Here is a 7665-nt window from a genome sequence, read left to right on the forward strand (position 1 = left end):
CCTTGTGCCACACTTCCATGGACTGCAGCCAAACACTCACCTGCACTCAATTCCAGGTTTATGGCTGTTTATTTCATATGTATGTGTCTGTATTAAGGTGTTGATTTTAACTGTGATTGGGTTAATGGTACAGACCACCACCACCCCTTGCATTCCCTATAATGGTTTAGCCCAGACCTAATTGGGTAATTGCCTAGCCTATTTAAAGGCAGGCTTATTTCACACGTGAGAGATACAATAGACTGGAAACACAGGAGAACCAGGGAGACATGCGGTCGAGCTTGAGGTCGAGCTTGAGGTCGAGCTTGAGGTCAAGCTTGAGGTCCAGAAATCAGGGAAGTCATAGAGTTTGTTTGTTTAATATTAAGTTAACTTTGCTTGTTGTGAGGCAAGGTTACAAGGTCGCCTTGTTTGGACAGCCTAAAAGAGTAGGTTCCGGGTGCCTAGTTGCATGGTACGTGTTTGTTTGTCGACTGAAGAACCCTGTATTTCATGTTTTGGACCCCTATTGTGCTCCTGGATCTGCCTGTTTGCTTATGGACAAAATAAATTATATTTTTGTACGGAACTGCTGTTTCCTGCCTTCCCTCAACCCCACCTAATCCAGTGGCGCACCTCCCTAAACGTGGGGTGGTCGCCTCGGTCCCTCACAGGATCCTAATTCCCAAGCTGATGATAATCCTTTCAATCGTGAGTTTGATCAGCTACTCTGCTTCATGGAAGTGTGGGCCTGTTGTGGGCCTACTGTCACATGCTTGCCACATGCCCACAGAAGAAGTTAGCTAGGAACATGGAATGTAATCAAATGTATACATTGTCATGTCTTGATTGATTCACTCTAATGGTTTCACTACAACATATCGCGTGTTTCCATCCAACTCATGCGAATTAGTGATGCGCATCTGTGGTAATGCGCATACATATAAGTGTATATATACTCTTTTGATCCCGTGAGGGAAATGGTCTCTGCATTTAACCCAATCCGTGAATTAGTGAAACACCGCACACAGTGAGGTGAAGCACACACTGATCCCAGCGCAGTGTGCTGCCTGCAACAACAGCGGCGCTCTGGGAGCAGTGAGGGGTTAGGTGCCTTGCTCAAGGGCACTTCAGCCGTGGCCCACTGGTCGGGGCTCGAACCGGCAACCCTCCGGTTACAAGTCCAGAGTCCTAACCAGTGGGCCACGGCTGCGCATTAGTCACCGTTTCAAACACCTGTTCTAATTATTTGGGGACAGTTTGCCTACGTTGAGTAAAATGGACGCCCTCTTCTCTGCGGTCGGAATAATTAATTCCGTCATTTCAAAAATATTTCATTTAATATCGATTAGAAGGAGAAGGCGGAGAATGCTTATATTGCGCGCTCGGGTGTTGGCAGCTTCCCATCGCCGGAGACCACCATACACTTGGGAACGACCAAGGTCTCAGCAGTTTTTTTTTTTGGTCAAGTCGCACTTCACTGACCAACAGTGGGTGGAAAGTTTTAGACTCAATAAATCCGGGTTTGAAGAATTATGCCGAATGATAGGCCCGGCTGTTGCCCCGATTACTCGTTGTCGGACGCCTATCCCAACAGACGAGCGCATAGCCATCGCATTGTATAAACTTGCGACGTGTTCCGAATACCGAGTTGTTGGCGACACCTTTGGCGTCAGCAAAACAACTGTGCACCAATGTGTGTATTTAGTTTGTTTTGCCCTACGGGAACAAGCAAGAGAGCACATCAAGTTGCCTAATGTTGGGGAAGCGCAAGAGATTGCTGTCACTACTACTACTACTACTATTACTACTACTAATGATAATATAACTAGATGTATCGCAGAGCGGTACAAAATATGACCGCCGCCCAGTCCAGCACATTTTTTCCACAAAAATTTTGTCTCACTAAATTGCATTATCCACACTCAATTCTCACTGGTATCTGCTAGACAACAAGTACCAAAACATGATTAGTTCATAGATTTCACATGTAAAATTCATTTTATACAACCCCACCTCCATCTTGCCTGTTCATAATTCTGAGAAATTCTTGATTGTTTGTGTTATGTTTATGTTATGTGTGTGGGTGTGTGTGTGTGTGAGTGTGTGTGTGTGTGTGTGTGCTTGTGTGTGTGCCTGCATATGTGCCTGTGCATGCAAGCGTACATATGTCTACTGTGTGAGTATGTGTCATACGTATGATTACTGTGAATGTATGTGTGTGCGTGTGTATCTGTTTGTGCACATGAAATGGGTTAACATGACCCCTGGAGGCAAACATACGGAAAAAAATGGTCATCCTAGGCCCTACAGTTCTCAAGATATTCACAGAGAACTGTGTCTGCCCTACCCTCATTTCGGGGGGTCCAGTCCAGCGGGGGGGCTACAGATCAAAACGAAAAACGATGGTTCCATGCTATCCATGTGGGGTTACATGCCCACCAAGTTTCGAGTACCCCGGTCTTTCAGTGTCCCGGGAATCATTGACGGAAATTTGGGCTGCGCGGCGGTCATAATAAGGAACAACTTTGAAAATATTGGTTTAGCCCTTTAATTTGATGTTCTCTTCATACAGGGTATCTAAGTCCAAATTTAAAGACTTTTAAGACCTTTTTAAGACATCTAAATGGAAAAATTAAGACTATACCACGGCAACCTAAAACTGTTTTATGCAATAGTTTTTTTCTACTAATTTTAAACCCCACCCTATTTTAGATGACTACAGAAGTTACCAAATATATTTTGGCGAAAGACAATAATTGTGTATGAATTACCTTCACAGCTATAAATACCCAACTTTAGGGTCTGGAAAGTGGAAAGCTGGAAAGATGCAAACAGATCAACTTCACGTGTATTTCCTCCTGATTGCGAAAACGTTTTCTTTTTCTGTCGGTCTGTGGTTCCTTCATAAATTGCGCAGCAAATTATCAGACGAGTGACAGAAGCACCGGTCCGCGCATAATATGACCAGCAGTCTTCGTGTCTATAGTTTGTGAAACAATGCTGCGTCCGAGCAAATAAGACTCTAAAAAGGAGGACAAATGAGCGTCCGGCTTGAGGCTGTGCCGGCAGGGCTTGTAATATCCGTATGTCCGGCCGGCCTAAATCCGAACGTATGGCCACCCTATCGCTAACTGGCCTACTCTTTCTTCCTCTCACTCTACCGCTCACGGCTACCTGCGTATCTCTCAGGCCTCGGCTACACCACGAAAACGTCAGACATATTTTTACATATTCTTATCGTTTTCACACCTTTAAAGGAACCATATGTAAGATTGTGGCCAAAACTGGTACTGCAATCACTTTCAAATTACTGTAGAGCGGTGTATTCCCTCCCCCTCCCCCCTGACTCGAGGTTGCCAACCTGGATGTCGAAACACTACTGACTTTGTAATTAGTAGATAGGTGGAGGGTGGCACATCAGGCCAAAACACAACATCAACATCAGTTGAGGGCTGCAACTCCACTTTTTAAATGACAATATCCTGGCCGGACTACTGTTGTCAGTGATATAAGTATTTGAAATGAACATGATTTCTTAATGTCTAGTGACATACCAGGGCCATTTTATGATTAATTGAAATACATTTCTTACATACGGTTCCTTTAATGACACCCGTGAAAAACATCTTCAATTTCGAATTTCACCTCCTTTTCGAAAATTCAAGACATTCCAGACAATTTAAGACTTTTTTTAGGCCTTAAAATCCCAAAGTTGTATTTAAGACTTTTTTAGGATCCGCGAGAACCCTGTTTATAGTCATCCAGAGAAACTACCACAGAGCCAAACAGAAATAGAAGGGGTGCAGGTGCCCCTTTTTATTGCTGGGAATCCAGCATACCCACTCTTGCCCTGGTTAATGAAGGGGTTTTCTGGGCCCAACCTCTCTGAGGAAAAGCAACTGTTTAACAAGCAGCTCAGCAAGGTACGTGTGCGAGTGGAGAACACTTTTGGCAATCTAAAAACAAGGTGGCGTATCCTGTCAAAGAGGTCAGACATACACCACACTTTCATGCCAACAGTGGTGGTTTTACACAACATGTGCGAAAAGAGAAAGATCAGGCTGCCAGCTAGGAGGGAGGCATTAGATGTAGATGTACTACAGCAACCCCATCACCCAGCCCATCAGGACCAGCCATCCGAAGCAGCCATAGAAATTCGCGAAGCCCTGGTGAGACGTGGTTGCAAGGGTCCAGCACTGTGGCACGCACTAATTGCTGTAGATGAATAATCCTGTATTTTTGCCAAAGCCAAGAAAACTCAAAACACAAGGAGTTACCCACTATTGCCTTTTATTGGTTAATCATTTGGTTCATTTATTCATTCTCCATTTGTAAACTAAAATATAATGTATGTTTCCTTACTGACTGCTATAGTCATCCTCCTTTACTTGTCATCCTCTGTTTTTTTTGTTTGACAGCAAACAGCAAATATCAATGCTGTGAACATATCCAAAATAGCATTTATGAACAACCTATATGAACAGGTTAAATCTTAATGAAATAAAAAGACAAACTACTCAATGCTTTCTTTCTACTCTGCTCTGTGTTTGTGTCATTACAAGTTTATTGTAATGTGATAGTAAACATTTTTTAACTAATCATGCATATTTCAGTCCAAGTTAAGGTAAGTACTGAATGATTGTGGTTCGTGAGCAGACTTGAGTGCAGGATCATGTTGTGATGCATTATGATTGGTGCAATCTGATGGTGATTGTTGAATGTGGTAAGGTGAAGGTGTCAGTCTGGTGGAATTGTGGAGAGGTGTAGGTGGGTTAGAGTAGTAGGGTGTACTGTAGGTGTCGGACAATTAGAAATGTTGTAGGGTGAGGAAGGTGGGTTAGAAGTGAGTGGGTACGTATGTGACAATGGAGGAATGCTCCTTTGCATGGACATGCCCGTTAACATCTCATAAGCATGAGCCTGCCTTTCAGCAGCTTGAGCACACCTTTCAAAACATTGCATGGCCTGATTCAATGTACTTGACAGTGACTGCAGGGTCTGTTGCTCTTCGTTATGCTGCTCCTCATTCTGTTTTAAGAAGTTTTCAAACATGATTTCCATGTTAGTAGCATTTGTGGGTCGGTGGCGCTTCCGGAAGGTATGCCTTTCCTCGGAGGTCGCCTCGGAGGCCACAGGCGGCACTAGAATGACAGAAAGAAGTTACGTTTTTGTTGTATGTCAATTAGTTTGTAGAGAAACTGAAAGAAAATCTACTACAAATAAATGTTTTTTGGATTCTTTTGAATTCACCCCAGGGGAATGAATAATTAACTAACTTCATCATGTTTTCAGTAACAGTATAATTGAATGCGCCCATTGTGGGATGGATGATCTCTATTACCCCTACTTTCTGTAATTGCACACATACTACCAGGCACTTTCAGCTGGTTATTATGTTATTGTCTTCACATTGGGATACAAACTGTGCAACTGTGTTTGTTGTGATAACTTTTTTGCAAATCAGCTGTCACATGCCCCTTGCCTACTGGTTCAGGGTTAGATTTAAGGTTTTTATTTGGGGTTGGAACAGTTGCCTTCTGTCTCGTAGCAAGAAATGGGCATGGGTTTGGAATTATGGTATACTGTAGTAGGTTTCAGAGAATTGCATGTTGTAATTGGTAAGATGGGGGGTTATGAGGGTCTTTGCCTTGTCGTGGAACAGTAGGTGTGTCCAGGCCTACATTGATGAAATAACCTCACCCATTAAGCCACACATCAACACACATTCAAAGGGGTGGTTAGTAGGCCTACATGACCCACCTTTCAAAAGTTACCCTCCAAAACGTCAAACCATTTGTAATATTTGTAATAGGCCTACACTTACATTCCACAGCTTGCTCTGGTGGTTCATCCAGGCCCACATCAACAACGTCGATTTCATGCTGGCTATCACCTAAGAAAGAACGTCAGTTAATAGGCAATCTGTATGCTAAGCAATGACCAATATTAGCCTAACTAGCACATAATGCAGGACAATAATAAAGACAAAAACTTACCTGAAGTGTTAATTTGGGTAGTAATGGCTGTGACTATCAGTCTAGCTCCCATAATGTCGTCCATTAGTTCAAAATAGGTAAAATTGGTCTTTCCTACAGCTCCACTTGTTCCTCTCTTCCTCTTTTCTGCCATGTATCGTTGTTTTAAATTTTTCCATTTGGTGCGCAAAATTTTCCAGGGCTTAGTGACCCCCTTCTCCTTCATTTTTTGCTCCATGTCGTGATATGTGTCTGCATTTCGCTGCTGTTTACCGTCAATAATCTTTAAAATTTTCATTTCTTTTATCAGGTTCAAATATGTGAGTGTCTCCTCATACGACCAGGCATTTCTGGCCTCCGTGGCCTCCTCAGGTTCATCGGACTCCGATGCCATGTCGTCTACAGGCGTCCAGTGCCACATTCGTTGCATTAAAAGGGTTCAGGACGTGCTACTGTAGCCTACTGGCGCGAGACTGCTGAGATTCTCTGAAGGTTACGTCACGCGATGCGAATAAACCGTTTCCTTATACCTTATGCGCATCGAGAGTTAATCCACCCCCCTCTAGCGAATCAAATATAGATGCGCATTAGGATTTTTGATGCGCATTTCACGTGTTTCCAACTGGGATTTCTTATTCGAATAGATTAAATGTGCATTAAGAAGTTGGATGGAAACACGCTAAATGGTCTCAGTCTCATCAACAACTCACCATGTGATCCCTATCAATGTAACCAATCACAAATTTGGCAGCAGCATTTTTAAGGGAAGTGTTTAAGCTACAGCAGAACTGACTACTGTAGGCTATTAGGCGATATAGCAGTGGACTGTTTGTCAGCGATGGTCTGGACAAGCAAATGTCAGTGACCTGTACATTATTCCTAGAGCTAACGAGTCAAATGAAATGATGATGGGGGCATTCTCATAAGATATCAGCCTATATAGATAGTAATATTACATTGACGTGAACCTTTTCCATATTAAGCCGAGTCAGAGTTATTAGGTTTACACGGGTTTTATAATCAATTGTTGCTGTTTCAACAGCACACGGAGAGCTTCATGATTTCCTTCGAACACATTCAGTTCCCTCATTGGTTCTGAAAAGTGGTTATTACACCCGAATACAGTATATATAGGCCGTCATTCTGTAGGGATGCATTTTTTTTTCTTGAACATTCTCACTGAAGACATGGTGGACAGTGTAACACCACATTATGTTATAACTTGATAATAAAATAATAATAGTAATTTTTCACTTCATTATGTAATAACACATTTGTAATAGCGGTAATGATATTTTTATAATTTTATCTGACACATTTTTTTATCTGAAACATTTTGTTATAAACTGCCTGCAGGCAATATGTAATTAGTTTTTCTGCATTTTGTAATAAATTGTTACAAATTGCAGTGTTTTTTCCAAATACAGCAGTTGTATTTTGTTTTATCATTTGTAATGATATGCGGCATTAAGTAATAACCAATCAAAATGAATGCCTTCTTCTGTATGCATTTTATACTGTACGCTCCATATTAACCAAGGTTTAGACATTGATTTAGCAAAATGTCCTCAGCTGTGAGGTTAATGCACAGGTGCGGGCTATACATGGAAATGCATTTCTTTTTTCTTCATTCTTCTTTCTGACTAAAGCATTGATCTGATTTTGATTCATTGGTACTGCAGTAAATACACAGGTGCGGTCAGTACAA

General features: G+C 42.1%; 1 long non-coding RNA gene across 1 annotated transcript; it reads right to left on the minus strand.

The window, feature by feature from the left end:
* Positions 1–1673: 1673 nt before the first annotated feature.
* LOC121684677 lies at positions 1674–6486 on the minus strand. The gene is made up of 3 exons (XR_006023169.1): positions 6432–6486; positions 6076–6077; positions 1674–1759 (listed from the first exon to the last, which is right to left on the minus strand). It is a non-coding gene; the product is annotated as an uncharacterized LOC121684677 (long non-coding RNA).
* Between the last annotated feature and the right edge of the window lie 1179 nt (positions 6487–7665).

The sequence above is a fragment of the Alosa sapidissima genome, chromosome 15, assembly GCF_018492685.1.
Source record: "Alosa sapidissima isolate fAloSap1 chromosome 15, fAloSap1.pri, whole genome shotgun sequence".
NCBI classification, from domain to species: Eukaryota; Metazoa; Chordata; class Actinopteri; order Clupeiformes; family Clupeidae; genus Alosa; species Alosa sapidissima.